The sequence below is a fragment of the Protomyctophum parallelum genome (assembly GCF_964188405.1).
Source record: "Protomyctophum parallelum genome assembly, chromosome: 1".
Lineage (NCBI taxonomy): Eukaryota > Metazoa > Chordata > Actinopteri > Myctophiformes > Myctophidae > Protomyctophum > Protomyctophum parallelum.
The window spans coordinates 20274926-20300242 of record NC_139697.1 but is presented as its reverse complement, the minus strand read 5'-3'; the positions used below and the strand labels follow the sequence as shown (position 1 = coordinate 20300242).

The 25317-nt window shown below is 45.9% G+C and overlaps 1 protein-coding gene and 1 pseudogene across 2 annotated transcripts in view; one reads left to right on the top strand and one right to left on the bottom strand.

The window, feature by feature from the left end:
* Positions 1 to 25317, top strand: part of LOC310861835 (inactive phospholipase C-like protein 2) — a 75852-nt pseudogene that overhangs the window by 6685 nt on the left and 43850 nt on the right. Inside the window, exons 2-7 of the transcript XR_014571080.1 lie at positions 16211 to 16312; positions 17455 to 17604; positions 18196 to 18356; positions 19030 to 19603; positions 22632 to 23310; positions 23671 to 24302. The product of XR_014571080.1 is annotated as an inactive phospholipase C-like protein 2 (transcript). The remainder of the gene's footprint in view (positions 1 to 16210; positions 16313 to 17454; positions 17605 to 18195; positions 18357 to 19029; positions 19604 to 22631; positions 23311 to 23670; positions 24303 to 25317) is intronic.
* The window catches only part of LOC310867021 (cytochrome c-like), a 453272-nt gene continuing 431256 nt past the window's right edge, over positions 3302 to 25317 (bottom strand). Inside the window, exon 4 of the transcript XR_014569970.1 lies at positions 3302 to 3368. The gene's annotated coding sequence lies outside the window, so the exon portion shown is untranslated. The remainder of the gene's footprint in view (positions 3369 to 25317) is intronic.

Sequence of the window (25317 nt, the reverse complement as noted above, 5' to 3'; positions counted from 1 at the left end):
ATTCAGTTTGTTTTTGAGGGGCGCTATAGCCCCTCCTATAAACAGCTATAGTGTAGATTCTGTCTGAACACAAACATTAAATGCCATTGACAATGAATGGAGAATTTATGGAGAATTTACGCCATAATGTGTCTGACCTGAGCAAATCGGCAAATGTATATGTGTGTGGCCCCCCTTTGGCCAATAAGGGACCACCAATGACATGGTGGTCTGCTCAACACCATGTCAGGCCAAATCCCTCACACTGACCACAGAAATAAGATCACTTAAAACATTGCTTTTTAATTGAATCGCTGAAAAGTACACCAGGCCACATATTTAGGCCGCAGAGCTTCTCAAGCTTGCCATATGTCTGAAATTAGAGGCTGAGAAAACTGCATCCGCCCCTCACTCGGGGTTAATTATGTGCAGTTTACCAGCTGTGACTCTGGGATTTATTAAAAATAAATAAAAAATAAATCATGGGAAAATAAATAAAATAAAAATAAAATAAGGGACCACCATTATTGATGATGATGTACGATGATGTATACGATGATTAGAGCGCCCCTCACTTCACACAGGTGTGATTTTCAAGTCTGTAAATGTATAATATAGCCTATACATATCAGCTCCCAATAGGCCAATAACCCTACACGTACAAGTAAAGGGTCTTATGAGGTCTACTGACTGAGTTATTTCTTCCGGTCCCACAAACAAGTCAGCCTGTGACTGCGATCGGTGTCGTTTTGCCTGACGATGCGACTCTTCTCGTCTCCCATCAAGACAAAATAGAGGTAGAAAGAGTGCTTAGTTTAGAACTACTCAAGATAGATCAGATCAGCTCCTGGTTAGTAGACAATAGGCTGTCTCTAGATCTTGGCAAAACACAGTTGATTCTCTTTGCGTCTAGTCTGACAATAAACTAAAGAAGTCCCCTGGGTTCGTGGTTGTAGTTGGTGACTTTGAAGTTTCGGCCAAGGATTCAATGAAGTAACTTGGCTGCCTGTATATTAGACAATAACCTGTCCGGAGAGAGCTGGCCCTGCAGACCATAAATAAGGTTCATCAAAGAGGGAAATTCCCTGCTGAAACATATTCCTTCTTAAATAGAAATGCTCTAGAAATATTGGCAGGGGCTCTGGTTTTGCATTTGCATTTTGCAAAATAAGCTACAAACGTCACAAAACAAACTATGCAGGTTAGCCTAAAACTCCACCCCGGAACACACCTTCTCCTGGCTCAAGGTTTCTTTGGCTATGCATGCACCCAATGCTACCACAGCACCTCAAAAGGCCCTTTAAAACAAAGCTCCAGACATCCTGAAACAAACTGGTCGGGCTACTACTTGGCCTCACTCCCCGAACCCACCTCACCCCCACTAATTTTGATAGGTTGGAATAGTAATGGTTGGTACAGCATCTTGCAATGGGCCTGGTCTACAAGATTCGCTACACAACGAAGTCCACACCCACAACACCAGAGGGAGTTCCATAAACCACATTCGACCCAGATTCAGTTCAAACAAGGGGTAAAATTCATTTTGCTCCTATATGCCACTAAAATGTGGAACGCCCTACCAACAGCCGTTGAGAAATGTGAATCCCTAGACTCCTTCAAAAGTGCTCTCAAAGAGCACTTACGGGCGGCTGCAACCCTTATGTAAACAAGTCTTAGTGCTTTTTCTGCATGGTTTTATCCTCTTAGCAGAGTAAGTAGTTTTATTCACCTGTACTTTCGTTGAACTGCACCCATTCTACAAACAATCTTCAATCAATCAATCAATCAATCTCAGGTTAGATGATAGAGTTTCATTAATAAAACAGGTTATGGTCCACAGGATACGAAACAAGGTCACTCTGAGATACCTTCATAATTACTTCTCTAAAGGTTAGTGACATTCATAATCATTTTAATTTCACAAGCGCCACCGACCTTGTAGACCTGCTAAATTTAGTAGCTGTTCATGCTCTGTGGAATGGGTAACCCAAAAGTCTTTAAGGACAACTTCACCACTTTTCAACCTATGTTCGTAGAATTTGTCCTCACAAATGTTCATGATGAAATGTGTCTCATAGAATGGCTATGGGCATTTCAGAAAGTATATCGACCGTAGTATTTCCAAATGTGTTATACGATTGGATTCAATGCTGTAAGGCTGTGAGGTTTGCAATGTTTAGTGTTTTGTCTTGTCCATGTATGTTGCATGTACAGTAGCTTTGTCTTGTTTACATGTACAATAATGGTTGTGACATGTATCTGTGTTGGGAGCTCCTCGAAAACGAGATGGTACATCTCAAGGTGTCTTTTTCCTAATAAAGAAACTTGAATCATCAAAGCCACCGTCTTCCAGTGACATCACCGATGGGGAATCCAAGCTAACGGCAGGCTTTCTATTTCTGGAATGTTACAATGCAATGATGGATTATGTCACTGTACGACAGGTTTCTGAACTGCCTACAGCCGTCATACAGTATGAGACACAGACCGAGTAGGAGAAAATAATTGTGATATTTTATCATGAACATTAGCGAAGACCAATTATATGAAGATGGGTTGAAAAGTGGTGAAGTGGTCCTTTAAGTCCTCCCTGAAGATATGGCTGAATAGCCGCTGTACCTGCTATTCAGACAGATCTTGAACCTTAACCCTCACCGTAGCTTTTAACCACTTTAACCATCGTTTTAAACTTTAACTGCTGAAAAATAGCAGATCTATACAAGATCAGAGCGCGGCACTCGGTGCTGCGCTATGAGCTTGTAGAAAGGACCTTCCTGTGTGGAGTTTGCATGTTCTCCCCGTGTCCCCTAGGGTAGGTATACCCTCACAAAATTAATTAACATGCAAGCATATTGAAAACAGATACAGTACGCTCCACTTCAGATCTACATTATGTACAGTTTCTGAGTGTCTTCCATAAAATGTGCAATGGCAAAGTATTGCCACATGTATGGGGTCTTTTGCGCTTACATTAAGTAACGTTGGTTTATATTTTGCAATGGAAGTATATAGGCCTACTATATCCGGTAAACCTTTCCACACACACATACATGCAAACACATGCCGTTTCGTGTCCGTTCCAGGCCGGAACTACTACATGCAATGGGAATTGACCCCAGTCAGCTAAACTGTGAGGCCAAGTCAAAGTCAAAGTCGTACGATTTGTCACACACGTTACTGCAGTGACATTTGTTCTCCGCATTTGACCCATCTCTTGGAGCGGTGAGCCGCAGCCAAGGAGTGGTGAGCTGCAGCCGCGCTCGGGAATCATTTGATTAGTAGATTTGACCCCCCAATCTAACCCTTTGATGCCGAGTACCAAGCAGGGAGGCATTGGGTCCCATTTTTACAGTCTTTGGTATGACCCGGGCCGGGGATCGAACCCCGACCTCCCAGTTTCAGGGCGGACACTCTAACCACAAGGCCACTGTCTGGCGATGTTACCAGCTTTGTTTAGTTCAGCATGATAAATAAATTAACTGCTTCGCTGTGGTGCTGGTTACAACAATGCTTATGTAACTATTAAAAAAACGATAATAATAGATAAGTGTGTGTATATATATATATACAGACAAACAAATTGTATCGCAAAGCTCTCTGGCGGACATAACATGATAAGAATACTATCAATGCTGTCTCTAAAACCTTGGACGTATACAGTATGACAATAATGCACAACGTGGCCCAGGCCGTAGCGTAACGGTCTGGGCACCGGACTGGTAATCCAGTCGCAGTGTGCCGCGGGTTCGACTCCCGGACCCGACACGGCCTTTACTGCATGTCATCCCCCATCTCTCTCCCGTTTCCTGTCAGCCTACTGTCTGTCCCTTCAAAAAATCAATAAAAGGCGTAAGCCGCAAAAAAAATATCTTTAAAAAAAATAAAAATAATGCACAACGTTAATATTTAGACAAACGATCATGACAACCAAGTGAACGGGATAATAATTCATTAAAGGACTTACCAGTTTGTCTCTCACTGTCGTTCGACTCCCGATCCCAACGGCCTTTTACTGCATGTCACCCCATCTCTCTCCCCATTTCCTGTCAGCCTATAAAAAATATAAAAATAAAGGATTGATGATTAACTTGTATGTTGTATTAATATACAGTACATACATACATGTGCCACACCTTGGACTCGACCGGTGACACACCGGTTGGGAACCACTGCCCTAACACATGCCAAACGGACACAGACTGCTTGCTCATGAAACTACATACGTACATGGGCAACTTGCAGCCCCCACCATCACTTAATGTGGCTGTGGCCCACAAGTTAATATCAGAATACTGATTGATTATTGATTTCAGCTGTTACAATTCCAAACATGCAAACATGACCCGCTTTAATTAGTCTATATTATGTAGCTTAATGAATAGTATTAAGATGTTATTGTCTTTTTTTTATGTCCAATGTATTTGTATTTAGTTCATAAAGTTAACATAACTATAACTAAATGCAGAGGCAAGGAAGCAACCAGGTGCTCAGGTGGTGTGCAGGTATAAAAATTAAAAATAAATAGTAAAAAGGTGCTCCTGGGATCAATCGGGATAACACATATAGAACAAAGCGGATATCCGGGCACACTTAATGTTAAAAAGGAGGAAAACTTTATTCAACCGACATGTTTTGACCTATACAGTCTTCATCAGGGCTGCTGCTAACTAAATGCATTTGGATTGAAATAAAAAGGTTACTTTTCGGGATTCCAATTCAAAAATAGAAAATAAAAATCAATTTAAATATAGCTATGACAGTAATATGCAATATGTGGCCCTCTGTCTAGAGTGAGTGTGGAAATATAGCGGCCCATCTTCAAACGTTGCCCACCGCTGCTGTAGCTAGATAGTAGCTCTTCTCTGTATCACTGTCAGACACCCGCCGTGTCGAAAGTATACCTTTACGCAAACGTAAATCCTTTTTCATTCGGTTTTGTCATTCCGCCTTTGGTTTTCAATATTCTGGGGCTCATTTCTGCTTCATTCTGACAGGACATCTCTTCCCTCTCATACCTCTCTCTCTCTCTCTCTCTCTCCCCCCTCTAAATCTGTCTGATCCCTCAATCCACTCTCCTCTTCTCACAGACTCTTAAGTGCTCGTTCACTCTCCCTCTGACACCCTCCCGACACCTTTTTTCGCTGCATCTGTCCACCCATCTGTGTAATTCAATCAGAGTCTTGTCCTCCTGGTATCAGAGGTTACTAAAGAATACCGTTTAAATTCACATCGGTGCCACATTTCTTTGTATAGTTTATTCTTCTAATAATATGTAATGTAAGTCTCACAGTTCAAACCCCTCGAAACCCCTTTTAAAACTCGTATCCTTTCCATCCGTCAAATCACCATGCTTAATCTTTTGCATAAAAGTAAAAATGATTACAAAACATTTTAAAGTTAATACTGTAGTTTTATATTGAAAATGTATTCGAGTAGCCCACCAGCACACTTTTATTTTTGTCAATTGTTTTGGAAATGATGAATCATGACATGTAATGGGCTTTAATTGACAATTTAGGCATTGTAATGTTTGTTTAAGGCATATCTTAATCCAGAGCGATTTATAGTAAGCAAGTACAACACATAATACATCAAATACATACACTTGAAATGGCTATCATGGGTGCTAAAGTCTTGAACCTTCTGTAAGAATACAGAAAGTGGCACACAGACAAAAGGCTTAGGCCTCACTCACACCTTCGCATCTAGCATACATTGTTGGATAGATGTAAACAAAGGGTAAGTGTCATGGCCGCTCCAATGCATTTCCAATGGAAGTCACGTGGTTTGACACAACATTTTTGTTGTACGGCAATCTGTTGTGCAGGTGTGAGTGAAGCCTTAGTTAGGCCTGGCTCACACGTGCACAACAGAGTGATGTATAGCTGATGCATGAGACTTATTGACATTTGTGTTGTATGAGGGGGGAGGGGGGGCAGTCGAAAAACACAGCCGAAAGCCGTACAACAGCAATGTTGTGTCAAACCATGTGACTTCCATTGGAAATGCATTGACACACGCCGAGTGGCCAAGGCTCCAAAAAGTGACAGATTCCAGCAATACCTTTTTATGGTGTTTTATTTCTCCCCGATGCAGGTTATTCACAATGGAAACACAGGCCTGACAAACAAAAGAAACACTGAAGACTAAACTTACAAAAGACAGAAAACTACTTGAAAGCAAATAGGAAACCAAACCCAGAACGTGAGAAACTCTATTAGGCTATATACCCTTCCAAAAAGGGACCCCTAGCAGCAGCTCTCCCTGGATGCTACCTGCTTGTTGCCCGAGCCACTACTGAACCCTCGGCATCCTGCAGCCTCCCTTTTATACTGGGTGAGACCATACCAAGACACAGAACTAATTGGTAACCACTTATCTCAAATAAGGCAAACTATGGCCCATGAGTTAACTTACAGTACACAATGACTTAGTTTAACTAAACCAATTCAAATACCTTTCAGATACATTACCCAACATCAAGATAAATAGAAAACACAACACAAGAGCTCTTGTAACACAGACAGACACCCCTCCTGCTCTATAGCACTTGGTACCTTCCTCCCCTCAGTCAAGAGGATCACCATTACTGCAGGAGAGCCAGGTGCCACACAATCATCGTTAAACACAATTTGCAACGTTCTCTTTTACAATTCACTGTGAGCTACAATAATACAAAATATGCACTCATGTCCATTAACACCGTCTTCCAAGCCGGCCGGCAAAGTTATAACTGTGTAATTTAGGTATGAGCATTGTTCTCCATCAGTGTATGTGATTGTGTATAGGGCACGGGCTGCCCCGTGACACCCTTTGTTTACATCTAGCATGCATCTAGCATGCATCAACGTTGTATAATGCTAGATCGAAAGGTGTGAGTGAAGCCTAAGGCCTGACTCACACCTTCACAACAGATTGATGTATAGCTGATGCATGTCGTGTCAAACCATGTGACTTCCATTGGAAATGCATTGGCAGTAAACAAGTCTCATACATCTAGCATGCCATGCATCAATGTTGTATGCTATAGATCGAAAGGTGTGAGTGAAGCCTATAGCTACAGAAGGAAAAGTCTGTTTGGAAACTCTGTTTGAAACCTCACTTCACACCCCGCGTGAAGTGAGGGGCACTATTTTATCATCGCACATCATCATACATCCTCTCATTCCGGCCAATCGGAATTTGCGTCCTCACCTTCGTCTTCGATGTTTGTGTTACTCAATGTTTGTGTTTACACGAACACTCAAAATTCTCCATTCATTGTCAATGGCATTTAATGTTTGTGTTAGGACAAAGTTTGTGCCACACACACACACACACACACACACACACACACACACACACACACACACACACACACACACACACACACACACACTGGACAAGGGGGGCCCCCTCAAAAACAAAAATACAAATCTTTTGCCCTTTCCTGTGTCCCTCTGTCATCTCACTCAGCTCTTCCTGCAGCCCGAGGAGAAACAGGAAGTACTCTGTGACTGGCTGACTGACAAGCTGCTTCCTGTTTTGAAGGCATCATAGTGGTTCCCGACGCATGGTTGGCTTCTGGTTATGCGTGCGGCGCGCGCACATGTTGTGTAAAGGAAACGAGCAAGTTCTGACTCGTGATGGATTGAAGAAGGGATTAAAGACATAGGCCCTCATTTATCAATCGAGTGTAAAATCTGCCACAGATTCGAGTGCAGGTTTCGTAGTACACCCACGTCGCCACGGCATTTATAAAGTGATCGCAAACAGCTGATCCTTCCTTGATTTCGTTCAGACGTTAATGAATGTGACGGCTGAAATCTATCTGGCACGCCCTATGAAATCAAGCCTCGCCCTCGTTTTTGCGACATGAACGTTCTGCAATACGACCAAACAACGCATGGTAACCATAGTTACACAATGGAAAAAGCAAATAAAAAAGTTTCCCCTTCCTGCCCGCCTCACCCCCCCTCTCATACACACACACACACACACACACACACACACACACACACACACACACACACAGGCACACGCACGCACACGCAACTTGCAAGCCCAACTGGTGTGTTATTGTATTTTAAATATATAAAGAACGAACACCTGCATGAATTAAATAAAGCTGTAGGCCTACCCTGTCTGTTTCTCCTCTCACATCGCTTGCCTTTCTGGTTAGTAAACCACAGCATGCAAGCCACCTTTGTTTTAAATGGTCCCCCAAACCGTCCACACTTCACACCTAACGGCCGGGGATGCGTCCCCCCTCCCATGCTAATTTGCCCAGTCAATCATTTGATCCACGCTACGCGCCTACTGTGTGTTATAAGTTGTAGGCTACTGTTGTAGCCAGCTATATTAAATTATTAAAGTCTTCATTCATTTAATATACAACAAAATATATTAGTGAACGAAAACCTGAACCGGCGAACCATGAATTAAATAGGCTCGCACACACGCTGCTGTTTTAGGTGCATCTCCTCCTCCCTCCTGTCCTGTCTGTCTCTTGTGGTGGTCCGTCCATGACACCGTGACCATGCACGTCGTTTATGACAATCTATTTAGATTGCCTCGCGAGTCGCTGCAGTGGCTGGGCTAGAGTCAACTGTCAATTATAATAATGTGCTGCCTAAACCAGCCTCATGTACATGGAACTACTGGCACTGGTGGGCTGGCTGCAGGGTTAGCCTATCTCCGATGCGGTCCATTCGATTCCCCTGCACTTGCGCTGGCTGGCACGCCGGCACGGCACATATGGCATTCGAGCGTCGGGTTTATCCTTAATTAAAAGGACGAGACGTAACGCGAGAAAGACATGGATGTAGATTGCAGTAGCCATAGCCGTTGGTTGGTAGACTTGACTATAGCTGCATAGCCTCGGTCCCAGGCTTACTTATCTGCGAAAATGGATCCTCTCGATGTCATGGAAGTTAACTATTGCAGGAGGAGGGGGGCACTGTGCCTACACATGTGTAGGCACAATGCAAGGAATAAATGCATTCGCCATGTATCTGAAGGAAGTCTGATCCAATCATTTTTAGATTTCTCCAGTTTAATCCTGAGTTTAAGTTTTTGTTGTGTTCAATATCTGATTTTAGGCATGTTTAAGCCTCCAGGAAAATCCGTGTTGAGGTTTTTAATCCACTGTTTTTCATTAAAACGTCTTTGTCCTACTGTCCAGTTGGGATTGTGTTGAAGTCCAGCGCATTTTAGAGCTTCAATGCCGTGAGCCATGAAATGTTGCACAAACCTTGTGGTTGTCTTTTTTCCATTGTTAATATTGTATCTGTGTTGTCCCAGCCTTGTACCTATTGTTTTAATTTCTCCTTTCATTGTCAATGGCAAATATGAGACGTGTGGGGACAAGATTTACGTCATATTTGGCGGACACTTGACCTAATTTCTAACCCATAAGGGTCCATTTTGGTTCTAAACTATCATGTAGCTGCATGGGGATCCCCCTGGAACTCCACCAGGGACCCCTGGGGGTCCGCTCTTTGTGAACCAATAATTAATTGATATTACTCTGTCTTGTCGTGTCGGTGTACATGTGTATCTACCTAGAAACTATGTGGTTAAAGAGGTGCTCAGGCTTATCAGGTGGTTAATGCTCATGTTTCGTCTGCATTTTTAACGTGGAATCGAGTCCCCCGATGACTCTGCACGCACGCGCACACACACACACACACACACACACACACACACACACGCGCGCGCGCGCGCACGCACGCACGCACGCACACGCACACACACGCGCGCAGTCCCTCGGGCATTGCGTTGCCAGGGTCATTTGCTCAGGGTCTCCAGTTGACGTCAGAGGTGGCGTTGTTGAATGTTTGAACTCTGTGCCCCCCCCCCCCCCCTCCCTTTGTATAAGGTATTGATGTTGTCGGCTAATCGAGTTGAACATATGGAGCAGCCGGATGAAGGGGCTCGACAGAGGGAATAATTGAATCCCCTTTAATCGAGGGGTCACATTGAGAAGTCCTTGTCCCTCTGCAATCCCCCCCCCCCCCCCCGGTATACAGTCCACATACAGCCCCAGTGTTGATTTTGACAGCACATCTTGATTTTGGTTTCAGTCATCATATTATAGTCTCTCGAATAGTTTTCATTTAGTTTTAGTCACATTTCTTTAGTCACCCGGAATGTTTTAGTGTTTGGTCTAGTTTCAGTCGACTAAATATCATACGGTTTTAGTCGACTAAATCTGCAGTTGATTCGGTCGACTGAAATGTGTTTCGGCGGGCCTTGATGCCGTCGTAATGGCCGATTGCTTCACACTTGCTGAAAATAGCCGACCTACAAGCTCACAACGTGTCGCGCTGTGACGCGTTGTGAGCTTGTATAGATCTGCTATTTTCAGCATGCAACCAAGTGTAAAATGACTTATACTGGATCTCTTGTCCACTATAGTCCCTTCCTAACATTTTTATTTGTTGATGAAATTGTCAATGTATTTAGTCTTATAGTTTTAGTCATCATAGCTTAGTTTTCATTTAGTTTCCAGTTAGTTTTCGTCATAGTATTTTAGTCGACGAAATCAACACTGGCCAGCACACACACAGCGCGCGGTCGCTCGACACATGGGGACGCAAAGGGAAGTATATACTGTATCTAAAAGCCACAATACGATATATGTGGCCTTTCGTTCTACCAGGCTAGTCACATCTTGTCTGAATTCATCACAAATTGAGTATACGGAAACAAATCCATGTGGTGGTGGTGGTGGTGTTGGCTGGCTGCGTAATGATGTGGCCAGCCACATAATTACATTGATATGTCCACAGAGAGATGGCTGCGCTGGTAAATGCCCGCACGCAGATATAGATTGGTGGCAACATTGATTTCCAATGGCAGTCATTGAAAAGGGAAGGGGAGATCATCCAATGCTTCCTCTCTCTCTCTCTCTCTCTCTCTCTCTCTGTGTGTGTGTGTGTGTGTCCATGTGTGAGTGTGTGTGTGTGTGTGTGTGTGTGTGTGTGTGTGTGTGTGTGTGTGTGTGTGTGTGCGTGCGTGCGTGCGTGCGTGTGTGTGTGTGTGTGCGTGCGTGTGTGCGTGCGTGCATTTGCATGCTTAGTAGGTGACTGCTGGCTCTGTGTTTGAAAGGCATATTTTTTAATTTCACGTCGTCTTTAAGCCCAATTAATTAAAGTCGTTTGACGGACTTGCAGCTAGAACAGCAGGTTGGTGTAGCTAAACCTAAACCAACATTTTGAACGAGGCTAAATAAACCGGATATTTGTGTGTGTGTGTGTGTGTGCGTGCGTGTGTGTGCGCGTGCATTTGCATGCTTAGTAGGTGACTGCTGGCTCTGTGCCTTGTTTTCGGTCATTGCGTCTGTCCCGATGGAGGGCACAGAGGAGACGGTTGCTCCTCCCTGTCTCTTTCTTCTTAAAGAGAGAGAAGACAGAGAGAGGTTGTCGAGTTGCCCACAGTGTGACCTTCCTAATGCTTTCATTACTGATTGTTTGACTCATTCACACTTGCGTGCACATGGACTACTGTGTGGGACGTACACACACTATATATATACACAGAACCACAACAGATGTACTGTTAAGGATAACTGCCACGCTATGTTTCATTGTTTGACAGATTGTATTCATTAAACATTAACAGCGGTTAAAAACGGAAGGTCGGAGGAACGCGAGCGATCGCCAGGGAAACTCTGGGTGGGGAAGTGAATGGCCACACCCACTTACACACCCCCCCCCCCCCATCCCCCCCATCCCCCCCTACGACACCGCTGAAGTGCCCAACTGCTCAGAGAGGCCAACCGCATTAAGACTGTGGTGTACTGTGGGTGCGTGCAATGCGTGCATGCGTGCGTGCGTGCGTGCATATGAAGTAGGGCGTTGCTGAGAAAGAGCTCATGCTCAGCATAATACCCTGTATAAGTAAAGGTAAAAAAAAAAAAAGTCTGACCCAGTTTTGCAGCTACGTACACATACATACATACAGACACACATAGCTCTGCATAGAGTGGCTAGCACCAAACAATTAGCTGTTGCCACTTGCTTTTTATGCCGTGCAGACTCCCATTGGCTTTGGAGGCAGTCAATCATTACTATGTGATGGTGTTTAGAGTCGTCTTCGCAGTCGTCAGTAGTGGTGCGTGCAAATGTAAGCCGGGCCGCTTCGCACCTGGCAACAATCTGGAGTACGTGTTTCATTTAACGAGTTCATGTTTTGGGGCGGTTTGTAGATGAGTGTGCGGAGAGGCTGTTTTGAGAGTCGTATGAGGGCGCCTATGTTTTATCCTCAGCTCATCCAGCTTACACACTTTGTACTTGTCAAAAGTATCCTCGAGCAAGATGCTTAATCCCGCTGTGCGCTGTTGTAGAATTCAATCAGCAGTAATGTCTTGATGATGCAAGAGGAGTTGGAGACACGTATTGCAAGGTGGTGGTGATTGTGCTTAATTGTTGAAGTGGTAAAGTAGCTCTGCCACGAACAGAGGGAATTGGACTTGCGGTGTTGAGAAACGGCAGATCTACAAGCTCACAACGCGTCGTGAGCTCGTATATCTGCTATTTTCAGCAAGTGTGCCATTGCGACGGCATCAAGGCCCGCCAGAATACATTTTGTCGACTAAATCAACTGTAAATTTAGTCAAATCTAAAATCTCGTGATATTTAGTCAATTAAAACTCCACTAAACATTACGGGTGACTAAAATGTGACTTAAACTAAACGAAAACTATTCAAGAGACTGTATGTGTCTATGACTAAAACTAAAATCAAAATTTGCTGTCAAAATCAACACATGCATAGTTATACTCGTGATAAGAGAGAATCTGGTGTGTGTCTTTATAGGAACAAGCTGTACTCAAAACAACAGATACCAGGCCTGTGTGCCGTGGCATCTCCACTCGTATAAGAATGTCATGTCACGTCTCAAAATGTCAGAACATAATAAGGCAAAAGGTGAAGAACACAACAACGCAAGTTATGATTCGACCATAATTCCTCCTCAGCGCTCATCTAAGAAGAGCAGCGCATCTGCTACTTAGGTCAGTAGAAAGGTCACCCCCCATCACCACCTCTCAGGAGACCAAGAAATACTATAGAAAATATAAGCGACCCCTGGATTATTTTGTGCATTTCATTTCGCCCCCATTCTAACGAGGTGGCTGCAGAGGGCTTGGTGATGACTGGAAGGCGAAAACATCTCACCGAGAGCGAGAGTCCTTTCATCTTTGCTTGATGTGCCGCGACTCTCTTTCATGCTACTCATTCACATTCTCCGGATGAAACACTCCCCTGTGCATGTCTCGTGCTCACCTCACTCTCTCTCACTCTCTCTCTCACTCTCTCTCTCTCTCTCTCACTCTCTCTCTCTTGTGCGTGCTATCTCTTCATGGCTGCGCTCGTACACAAGAGACGGGTGTCTGCTGCTTGTCAGTCACCTGGGTCTCCTCTGTGTCGGACAGCTCGCAATTATTATTATTATTATTTTTTTTATTGACTTTTTATTGAATTTTAATCAAACAAACGAAACGACTGACAATTGACAATACAAACAAAACGAGACAATATACATACAATACACACAAGGGGAGATGTCTGCCTCTCTTCTCTATTGATGGTCATAATACATAAGTGCATCTGCCTCTACAGGTTAAACAAATGAATTTAAACCAAACTAGAAAAAGTGCCCTTCCGGGCACAGGTCTCCACCAGGTTATCCACAGATCCGTGCAGTTAGAGGTAAAAACACTTTTCGGCCAGTTATAGCGCCACCTTGAGGCTGAGTTGAAATTGTTCATGTGGCATTTCGTCCTCGGCCTAGTGGGAATGTGGGTGCACAATTTCACGGAAATCACGCGATGTGTTCATGATTTGCAGCATTTTGTTTGAAACTGAGCACTCCTGTGAACTTTGGAAGCCAATCTTAACCAATCAGGATGGAGTGTGATAAATCTGAAAGACCCGTTTCGTTGAATGGCTCTAGAGAGACTGTGTACCAATTTGCGTGATGTTTGGACAAAATCTGTAGGTGTACTGTGCAAAAACTTGTTTTGCACAAAGCGGCCTCCTGGTGGCGCTATAACAGGCCGTTCTGGAAAGTTTGGGGCAGAGGTTCATGGTTGGCATCCAGGGAGTGTGTGTGCAAAATATGGCATCGAAAAACTTGTTTTGCACAAAGCGGCCTCCTGGTGGCGCTATAACAGGCCGTTCTGGAAAGTTTGGGGCAGAGGTTCATGGTTGGCATCCAGGGAGTGTGTGTGCAAAATATGGCATCGACCGGGTTAACGGTGGCCGAGATTAGCTGTTCACGGACACACGGACACACGGACACACGGACGGACACACGGACGGACGGAGTGCAAAACATACTCTCCCCACATGCCTTCGGCCTGGTGGAGACAATCAGGTCTTATTGTAGAGACATGCGAGCAATCCATCTAAAACCAGTTATCTGTGAAGACTTTCAACCTGGCCTCTAAAGCTGAATGTGATTCTCTCCATAATAAATATACTATAGATTAAATCAATCCATCTCTCTTGCTTTCTCTTTCTCAATGTCATCTTTTGCTCCTTATTTCTCTTTCTGCCGGTCTCTCTCTCTCTCTCTCTCTCTCTCCCTTTCATCACTACTATTCGTTTCCTGCCAGATATCTCCCACCTTTGCTTGTACAGTGTACTGTAAGCTGGGTTTGCTTGTACAGTGTACTGTAAGCTGGGTTTTTGTTTCTTGCAAAGCAGCCGATATGTGTTTGTTTGATCTTGACACCTGCGTCTCATCAAAGTCATGTTAAGTCACTGATTAGCATTGACAGACCTTTGTTGTGAGCCTTGGAGGTAAAAAATAATAATACAAAAAATCACACCAGTGTGAAGTGAGGGGTGCTCTTATAGTCCGGCAGCCGACAGGCTTCTTTTGTTTAAAGTATGAAATTTGGTATGTATTTTTTATTGGCCTAGAATATTGTCTACATACATACATTCATGAATCCACTTGCTGACCGGCTGTTGGTATTGGGCAATGCAATTTTATTTTTCATTAACATCCTATGGCAGGCAAAATTGTCAAAAATGTCAAACTTTCCTTATGCTTTAAGTAGCATGTGACATGTCAAACGGTTTTCATGATTCTGAATCCATTCCAAGCATTAGTTTTGCACAAAATACACTCCTTGGGCTAAAAACGTCCATGAGGTCAGCACAATGTGATGAGGTCAGCACAATGTGATGAGGTCAGCAGTGCACATTTTGGGCAAGTTGTTTGTCACATCCTGGATCAATGAATCCAGTTGGAATTTAATGAACCACAATTAAGTTCACGGCCAGTTTGGCCACTCCCGCATCAGATTATATCCTTCAATTAAGTCTTGGGGTGCCATTTTATCGGGACTCCTTTGTACCGGTAATTTAATAACTCCACCACCTCGCATGTTTGTCGGTCTCCTATCCGACCGCTCCCATGTAAACATTCTGTCCTGGCCTGACATGATCTGATTGGTCAATAATACATGATGAGCTGTGACGGGGCGGAGCTCAGATAACCTGATTGGGTGAGAGGTGTCCTGGTCCCACACTCTGACCTGGTTTTGATTAAAGGCACAATGCCGAGGGTCAAGGGCGGGCAAAAGGCTGTCTGTTTGCGTGGTATCAGGAGCAATAATAATATCGACGTGGCAGTGGAGTCATGATGAGTAAGTATATGTAATCTGCATTTTGATATTACATAAATCATTGTGCTGGTTAATCCCACAACCTCTCATATACTCTGCACAGCGGTTTGATTGTTCTATAACGCAAGCAAACGTAATCCCTGACATGATACAACAAGCAATATTCATGGGGGGGGGGGGGGGGTCTATTTATTATATTATCCATAGACATAAAAGGTAGACTTCCGTGTTTCCCGTGTGCGCCACAGAGCAGATGTTCTGGTCTGACAAGTCCCGGAAAAGATGCGCTGTGATTGGCCAGTATATATAGCCACTTGAGTGGCAGTGTGGCGTGTAGCGTGCCCTTCCACACTTCGGGCGCACTTCCTCGCCCCGCCCCCAGAGTGTATAAATTGTTCCTGCTCTCCCGTCGACACGACAACAAACTGCAGCGGCCAATGAGGCATCTATTTTTTTTATAAATATCTATGTATTTATCTATCTATCCCTTCATATTTATTCCCCCGCCCTTTCTCCTCCTCCTCCTCCTCCTCCTCCTCCTCCCCCCCCTCCCCCTCCTCCTCCTCTTCCTCCCTCCTCCTCCTCCTCCTCCTCCTCTTCCTCCATCAGGACGGTTCCCGTGCTGGTCGGGAGAGGAAGAAGACCGTGTCCTTCAGCAGCAGTCTGTCCGAGAGGAAGATCAGCAGTGCGGCGGACTGCATCCACTCCATGGTGTGCACTGCATGCTCATATATATACCATTCTGACCCGAGATCAGATTCTAAAACTGTCTTCTACATCCTGACAGTTCTCTGAAAAAGCTACGTTTCTATGTCAGTCGTTCTTCGATTTTTCAAAAATAGCAGACCTACAAGCTCGCAGCTTGTAGATCTGCTATTTTTCAATAGCTAAAGCATACTGGTAGTAGTAAATCTAGAAGTTCCTGGCAGTGACTCAGTAAGTCGAGTGGCCGTCAGAAGGCTTAATGTCCAAGTGTCCCTGAGCAACACACAAGCCCTTCACTGAGCACGTTCCCCTCTGAGAATCAGTAAATAAATACCATTTAGTTGTCGCAGTACTATAATAATAATAAGAAAGCATAGGCCTTTGCTTTCTCAGACATTCAATAAAGTAACCCTGGAGACACAGCGGGGTACTTGAAACGGGTTGACACTTGATTGATCCAACACTTGATTGATTTTCTTTCCTCCCTCCTTATGGGATTACTCATCGGCGGCATCAACTCAGCGGGTTCCGGTAGGAGACACAAAGAGTCTCCTTTGTGTCTCCTATAACGGAACTGCTGCTGCTTAATTATTGGCATAGGAATGCGACAACAAAAAAATATATACCCATGAATTCAAGTCACCATGGGGTGAGTAATCGGTTTTTTGGGAACCGAAAAATAGCAGATCTACAAGCTCATAGCGCTTAGACTTCCGTGTTTCCCGTGTGCGCCACAGAGCAGATGTTCTGGTCTGACAAGTCCCGGAAAAGATGCGCTGTGATTGGCCAGTATATATAGCCACTTGAGTGGCTATATATACCTGTGGCCTACGAGCTTGTAGGTCTGCTATTTTTGAAAAACCGTGAAAATGTGGCCCAAATGTTTGAATATATTCTTTGATTCTGGGGAGGTGGTCCCTGGAATGACATATTTTCAGATGTGGGGTCGGCGGCCAAATACATATAATTTTTGGCGTTCTTGACATGAAATATTGAGAACCACCGATATAGAAACATGAGGTTTTTCAGATTTTTTCTTTTTTTTCTTTTTAAAGACATTCTTTCAGGCCTAAACGGGTTTAACACTTGCAATGAAAGATACAGCATATAGTGGTGCCTGTAAACCGCTTCATTTATCTCCGCTCCAGGTGGAAGGCACCGAGCTGCGGAAGGTGCGCTCCAACTCGCGGGTGTATCAGCGCTACTACCTCCTGGACGCGGGCCTGCAGACGCTGTGCTGGGAGCCGTCCAAGAAGGAGTCGGACAAAGCCCGGATCGCTCTCCACTCCATTCGAGAGGTCAGTGTCTCCTCCAGAGAGGCTGCGATGATGATGATGATGATGGGCATTTGATGTGGTCAAAGTGCACTCTTTTGGTTGATAGACCAAAGATTATGATAGCACTTTAATGTTAGCCTGAGAGAGGAGAGTATATGTGGTTGTTCCTTCCCAGTGGTGGAAAGCAAATAAAGTACATTTACTTCAGTACTGTACAATTTTGTATAAGGCCTATTTGTACTTTATCCCAATTTTGGGCGGGAACCCCTTTTGGTGTTTTAAACATTATGTTATAATTTAAGCTATTGAAAAATAGCAGACCTACAAGCTCACAAGCTTGTAGGTCTGCTATTTTTTAAAAATCGTGAAAATATTTATTTCAGAAAATTGGAGGATTTAGAAGATTTCTTTTAGATTTTGAGATCAGGCCTAAATGGGTCAATTGAGTATTTCCAATTTCCAATACTCGACGAAATCTTATTGATATTTTGTCTACTAAAACTAGACTAACACTGAAACATCCCAGGTGACTAAAACTAGTCACATTCAAGAGACTATGACTAGAACTAAAATCTAAATTTACTGACAAAATCAAACACTGGTTCCTTCCAGGTGCGAACGGGCCGCAACACGGACACCTTCCGTACCAGCGGGGTGTACGATCAGATCTCAGCGGACTGTGCCTTCTCCATCATCTACGGGGAGACCTACGACAGCTTGGACCTGGTCGCCAACTCTGCCGAGATCGCCAACATCTGGGTGACAGGACTCAGGTACACAGTGTGGCATACTGGGGGGGCTCTTTTTAGGGGGTGTAATTTCTGTTATGTCTCGACGCGTCGTGAGATTGTAGATCGGCTATGTTCATAATTGTTCTACAATTCGTATGTTTTTTTTTTGTTGAGTGGTGCAACCACTCCAAGGAACAGCAATGAAAAATCAAATTGAATGGAACCCTGTCCAATCGGCGGGAACCCCTTTTGGTGTTAGCATTAAGCTACGCTTTAGCTATTGAAAAACAGCAGATCTACAAGCTCATAGTGCGCCACCGAGTGGCGCGCTACGAGCTTGTAGGTCTGCTATTTTTTTTTTAAATCTAATTGAACGGAACCCTGTCCAATCGGCGGGAACCCCTTTTGGTGTTAGCATTATGCTACGCTTTAGCTATCGAAAAATAGCAGATCTACAAGCTCATAGTGCGCCACCGAGTGGCGCGCTACGAGCTTGTAGGTCTGCTATTTTTTGAAAAAATCTAATTGAACGGAACCCTGTCCAATCCTCTCTCTCCCCCCTGGCTCCAAGGTACCTGATGTTACGCTTTAGCTATTGAAAAATAGCAGATCTACAAGCTCGTAGCGCGCCAACGAGTGGCGCGCTATGAGCTTGTGGGTCTGCTATTTTTGAAAAATCAATCCTCTCTCTCTCTCTCCCATGGCTCCAATTAAGGTACCTGATGCAGTACGGGAAACACGCCCTGGACATGATCGCCAGCAGTCAGGACAGCCTTCGCCTCAACTGGCTGGAGCAGCTGTTTTCCGCGTCGTCGTCCACCATGGCCGCGGCCGCCGAAACGGGGGGAGGAGACGCGGTCGCGGAGGAGGAGGGGGAGGAGGGGGAGGAGGAGGAGGAGGGGGAGGAGGAGGGCATCAGCCTGCGGTCGGCCGTGGGGTTCGTACGGAGCGTGAACCGCGGCGTGAGCGCGGCCAAGGTGGAACACCGGTTCAGGGAGCTCCAGCGAACGCGCGAGAGGACGTGTGGGTCTGGGGGCGGGGGAGGGGGAGGGGGCCTTAGCGCACCCGATGGCGCCATTGGCGCCAAGGACCACAACGAAAACAAGAGGGAGAGAGCGGGGGGGAAGGAGGGCGAGCGAGTGGCCAAGCAGGAGTTCGTGGAGGTCTTCCACGACTTCTGCACGCGGCCGGAGATCTACTTCCTGCTGGTGCAGTTCTCGAGCAACAAGGAGTTCCTGGACACCAAGGACCTGATGAGGTTCCTGGAGGCCGAGCAGGGCGTGGCTCAAGTGGGTAACTTAACACATTCTGACCTGAGATCAGATTCTAAAAATGTCTTCTACATCCTGACAGTTTTCTTGAAAAAGCTGTGTTTCTATGTCAGTGGTTCTTCGATTTTTCAAAAATAGCAGACCTACAAGCTCGTAGCGCGCCACTCGGTGGCGCGCTATGAGCTTGTAGATCTGCTATTTTTCAATAGCTAAAGCACACACACACACACACACACCCACACACACACACACACACACACACACACACACACACACACACACACACACACACACACACACACAGTAATACCCTAGCCTGGATCCAGCCCTATAAGACCCTCTGAGTGGACTGCATCTCTTGGTCTGGTGTTGCACTGTGTGAACCTATAATTTCGTCGGTACAAAAAATTATTATCCAATGAGAATCGGTGGTGGGGGTGGGTCTAACGAACAACCAATCAGCGCCGAGCCCCTTTTTCAGCGTCATCACACAGCGCAACACACGTGAGGAAGGAGGGAAAAACAACAACAATGACTATTGGTTGAGGGAAATTCTAATCCCCTCCCCCTTGAAATGGCTCTGACAGGAGACAATGTCAGACTGAAGCTACAAGAAAGCTACAGTCTGATCATCAGGCTAGAAACATCCAGTTTATTTAGCCTCTTTCGAAATGTTGGTTTAGCTTTAGCTGTTCTAGATGCAAGTCCATCATACGACTTTAATTAATTGGGCTTAAAGACGACGTGAAATAAAAAAATGCGCCTTTCAAACATCTAGAGCATATCCATGGTCAGCATATAAGGCATGAAAAAAGGAATATCCGCACTTTGAGTATAGTTTCTTATTCCATGTTCGTTATAATGAACATGGCAGTCTGGAGAAACGGACGCAAAGCACGTCGTAGGCAATTTTCAAGTACATTTTTGTGTATTTTTCAAAAGTCCATAAAATTCTAACTAAGTTTAATTGTCGAGGCCCGCATGAATAAACATTGACCTTGGTTTCATTCACCCGTTTGATTCCCATTGCTGCAGTTCCTCCAAATACAGCCGGTTTTGATTACAGGACTACTGTTTTTAATCTCATTCGAGATGACACCCAGAGTCTAAGTAGTGGAACTTCCCTGAGAGGACAGCATAACAGCAGTTAATTGCATTGGTGCGGTTGACCTTAAAACGTTTACTTTTGCAAGGAGTTGCGACTAGTTGCGGTGTGGGCTTAAAACGGAACACGTGAAACTACAACAAACTCAATCTGACATCAACGGTTTGCAAATAGAAACGGTCAGAGAGCCAATATAACATTAACTAGACACAGGTGAAAGCAAAATACAACACAAGGATAGTTAATCCTAGACACAGTCTAGGATTAATTAATCACAGGATAAACGAGACAATGAGTATAGGTAACAACAACAAAGGCAGGCACACGAAACAACTACTCCAAAATAAGATGCGCAACAGCGAGGGAACAATAATATACACAGAATGACAAGACTAATACATAACATACAAAATCTAAAACAACTTACAAGTAAACAAGTCTAAACATCTAATCCAAACAGGGAGCGAGGACAGAAGTTAGTCAGGACAGCTATAGCGGCCAATGTCCAATGGCTGAGTATCGGGACATGGCATGCACGCACGCACGCACGCACGCACGCACGCACGCACGCACGCACGCACGCACGCATGCACGCACGCACGCACGCACGCACGGCGTACATGGAAACAGATACTTATTAACACAAATTGACTGTCATCCATTTATACTAAGTAATGTCATATTGTTCCCATCCAACTGATTTCCCTTGGCCTCTTGCTCTGATGTCAGTTTAATGTACCGATGCATGCATCTGTGCGCGCGCGCGCACGCACACACACACACACACACACACACACACACACACGCACACACCCACACACACACACACACACACACACACACACACACACACACGCACACACCCCCACACACACACACACACACACACACACCATAGGCTTAGTCATCTTGTATTCCTACACACTTCCTCCATGCAGCTTCCTCTGCCCATTCATCACTCTAATGTACCCACCCATGCATTTCACACAAATACTGTACATGCCACATACTGTATATTCATACTGCTGACGGTTGGACAAATATTGAACGCAACATCTTAATATAAAATGCACCACGTCTCTGTGTGTACGCGTGTCTGTATAATCCATGTAACTCGAGAACCGTTTGCCCCCACTGACGTCAAATTAAGCAATATGACACGAGAGGGTGTGGTTTAACGTGATTATTGCCACGACAGTGATGCGGTCAGGAACGAGACGTAGTCGAGTTCCGCAAGCATCACTGTCGTTCTGTCGTTCTGATGCTTTTGAAGTTGAAAATGTTCAATCTCCAAGTCCTGCAATGTAAAGTTCAATGTCTCCAATGAGTCAAGTATCAAAAAAGTAATCAAATCCAAAGATCTAGTAATCAGGTCATCAAATAACCTTCAAATCACCCAACCTTCAAGTCAGGAGGCTACACAGCAGGCTCCATTCCAGTGCCATCTCTATTATTTATATATCTGTGCTCAAAGTAGAAGTGTGTATAGGGCGAGTGGAGGATATAGTGTCTTGCACCGGGGAAAAAAAGCATATCTACAGACTCACAATATGTCTCAGGTATTTTCAGCACGCAACTAAGTATACCGGTGCGCAACTCAGCATAAAACCTCCTCCTCTCTCCTCTCCTCTCCTCTCCTCTCCTCTCCTCTCCTCTCCTCTCCTCTCCTCTCCTCTCCTCTCCTCTCCTCTCCTCTTCCTCTCCTCTCCTCCCCTCCCCTCCCCTCCCCTCCCCTCCCCTCCCCTCCCCTCCTCCTCCTCTCCCTCCTCCTCCGCCCTCCCCTCCCTCTCCTCTCCCCCTCCCCTCCCTCCCTCCCCTCCCCTCCCCTCCCCTCACCCTCCTCTCCTCTCCTCCTCTCCTGCCCAGACAAATTTCCCTTGTGAACAATAAAGTTTACCTTGACCTTGACCTTGACCCCCTCCCCTCTCTCCTGTCACCCAGGCGAGCGAGGAGACCAGCCTGGAGATCGTGCGCGCAGCACGAGCCCTCGGAGGAGGGCCGCCGGCGCGGCTGGCTGTCGCTCGACGGCTTCACGCGCTACCTCACGTCCGCCGAGTGCGCCCTCTTCGACTCGGAGCAGCACGCCGCCGTGTGCCACGACATGCGCCAGCCGCTGTCGCACTACTTCATCAACTCCTCGCACAACACCTACCTCATCGAGGACCAGCTGCGGGGGCCCCTCGGACGTCAGCGGCTACATCCGCGCGCTCAAGATGGGCTGCCGCAGCGTGGAGCTGGACGTGTGGGACGGCGAGGAGGAGGACGGCGAGCCCGTGGTCTGCGTGGGCCACACGCTCTCGCCGCCGCTGCTGGCGTGCCGCGTGCTGGAGGCCGTGGCGCAGTTCGCCTTCGCCGCCTCCGACTACCCGCTGGTGCTGTGCGTGGAGAACCACTGCTCGCTGCCGCAGCAGCGCGTGCTAGCGGCGCACCTGGCGCGCACGCTGGGCGAGCGGCTGTACACGGAGGCGGCGCCCCCCGGGGACGGGGAGTGGTACCTGCCGTCGCCGCAACGACCTACGGGGGCGCGTCCTGCTGAAGGGGAAGAAGCTGGGGTGGGGGGGCGGACCGGGGGGACGAGGAGGAGGAGAGGGGGGGGGGACGTGAGCGAGGGAGGACGAAGGTATAGTAGATACATTATAGAACATTGATATGATGTTTTGTTTTCTCGTTTTGTCTTTTGTTTTGTTGTTTTTGTCCTTTTTTGTCTTGTTCTTGTTAACTGTATTGTCCTGTTTGTTTTTGTTTTGTGTTATGTTTGTTTGTTTGTTTTTGTTTTGTTTTCTTGTTTTTTGTTTTTTTTCCCTTCTGTTTGCTTTGTTGTATTATTTTACCTATAAAGCCATTTATCTGTTAGAAGGGTATAGGCACTATAAGCTTAGGCTTCAGCCTACACCTTTTTGTTTCTTTTGCAAAAAAAAAAAAGCAGGCACTGTATTGATTTCTTATAATGACCAAAATAAATAAACTCTACTCTACTAAGGGGCCGAGACGCGCCAGTGGATGAAGAAGGCCAATTGTGGGGGGTTGTCGGGGGCCGGAACCGCGGGCTCCACCGGAGGAGGCGAGAAGGAGTCGGGCCAGAAAAGCACCCCGGCTCCCCCCGTGGCTCCCTGCGTCAACTCCCTGTCGTCGTCGTCGTCGTCGTCCTCTCCCGGGCGGTTCCGGCTCCTCCCGGAGCTCTCCGACCTGGTGGCGCTCTGCCGCTCCGTGCGCTTCGTGGACTTCCCGACGTCGTCCGCGCGCCAGCGCCCCTCCGAGCTCTGCTCCCTGCACGAGTCCCTGGCGGTGCGCCTGGCCTCCGACGCGCCCGGCGCCTTCGTCAACCACAACAAGCGCTTCCTGTCGCGTGTCTACCCCGGCGGCGCCATGCGCGCGGACTCCAGCAACGTGAACCCGCTGGACCTGTGGAAGTGCGGCGTGCAGATGGTGGCCATGAACTACCAGACGGCGGGCCTGATGATGGACCTCAACGTGGCCTGGTTCCGGCAGAACGGCGGCTGCGGCTTCGTGCTGCGGCCGGCCGTCATGCGCCAGGAGGTGTCCTATTTCAGCGCCGACGCCGCCAAGGACACAGTGCTGCCCGGGGTGTCGCCGCAGCTGCTCCACGTCAAGGTCGTTATTGTCACGTCGGCGTGTTGAAAATTAACCCGTTCTGACCCGAGATCAGATTTAAAAAAAATGTCTTCTACATCCTGACGGTTTTCTGGAAAAAGCTATGTTTCTATGTCAGTCGTTCTTCGATTTTTTCAAAAATAGTAGATCTACAAGCTCATAGCACCACCGAGTGGCGCGCTATGAGCTTGTAGATCTGCTATTTTTCAATAGCTAAAGCATAGCATAATGCTAACACCAAAAGGGGTTCCCGACCTACTAAACCTACTTGATCATATACTATATACTGTACATAGCGTCACACAAAAAGCATCAAAAGTATCCACACTTTTCCTGGGCTGTGTGTGCTGTGCTCCAGTTCCAGTTGATTTCATTGGATATCATTTGGTCATCTGACCGGTTTCATTGGCTTTCATTGGATCAAAATCGACAGGAACTGGAGCGCACACACGCAGCCCAGGAAAAGTGTGGATAGCAGATCCACAAGCTCAAAACGGATAGCGAAACTTTTTTTGAGCTCGTAGATCTGCTGCTTTTTTGCGGAACTTTGGGAATTTCGATCCTGAAAAGTAACAGCGTTGAGCACTATGAGGTTTAATTCCACCCGACGGACACGATTTATGAGGGATAAACTAAACCCAGTCTATGCCAAACCCGGAATATATCTCGGGTTTATTGACTTAACCATTTTGGGGGCCGGGAACACCTTTTGGCGTTCTATAAGCATTGTGTTACGCTTTAGCTGTTGGAAAAATAGCAGATCTACAAGCTCGTAGCGCGCCACCGAGTGGCACGCTACGAGCTTGTAGGTCTGCTATTTTTGAAAAATCGAAGAACGACTGACATAGAAACATAGCTTTTTCAGAAAACTGTCAGGATGTAGAAGGAAAGAAGGAAGGAAGGAAAGAAAAAATATATAAAATGAGTGATTTTGAATGAATGAACGAACGAACGAACAAACAAACGAATGAACCAATGAATGCGTGAAGGGATAAACGGGATATAGAAATGTGTG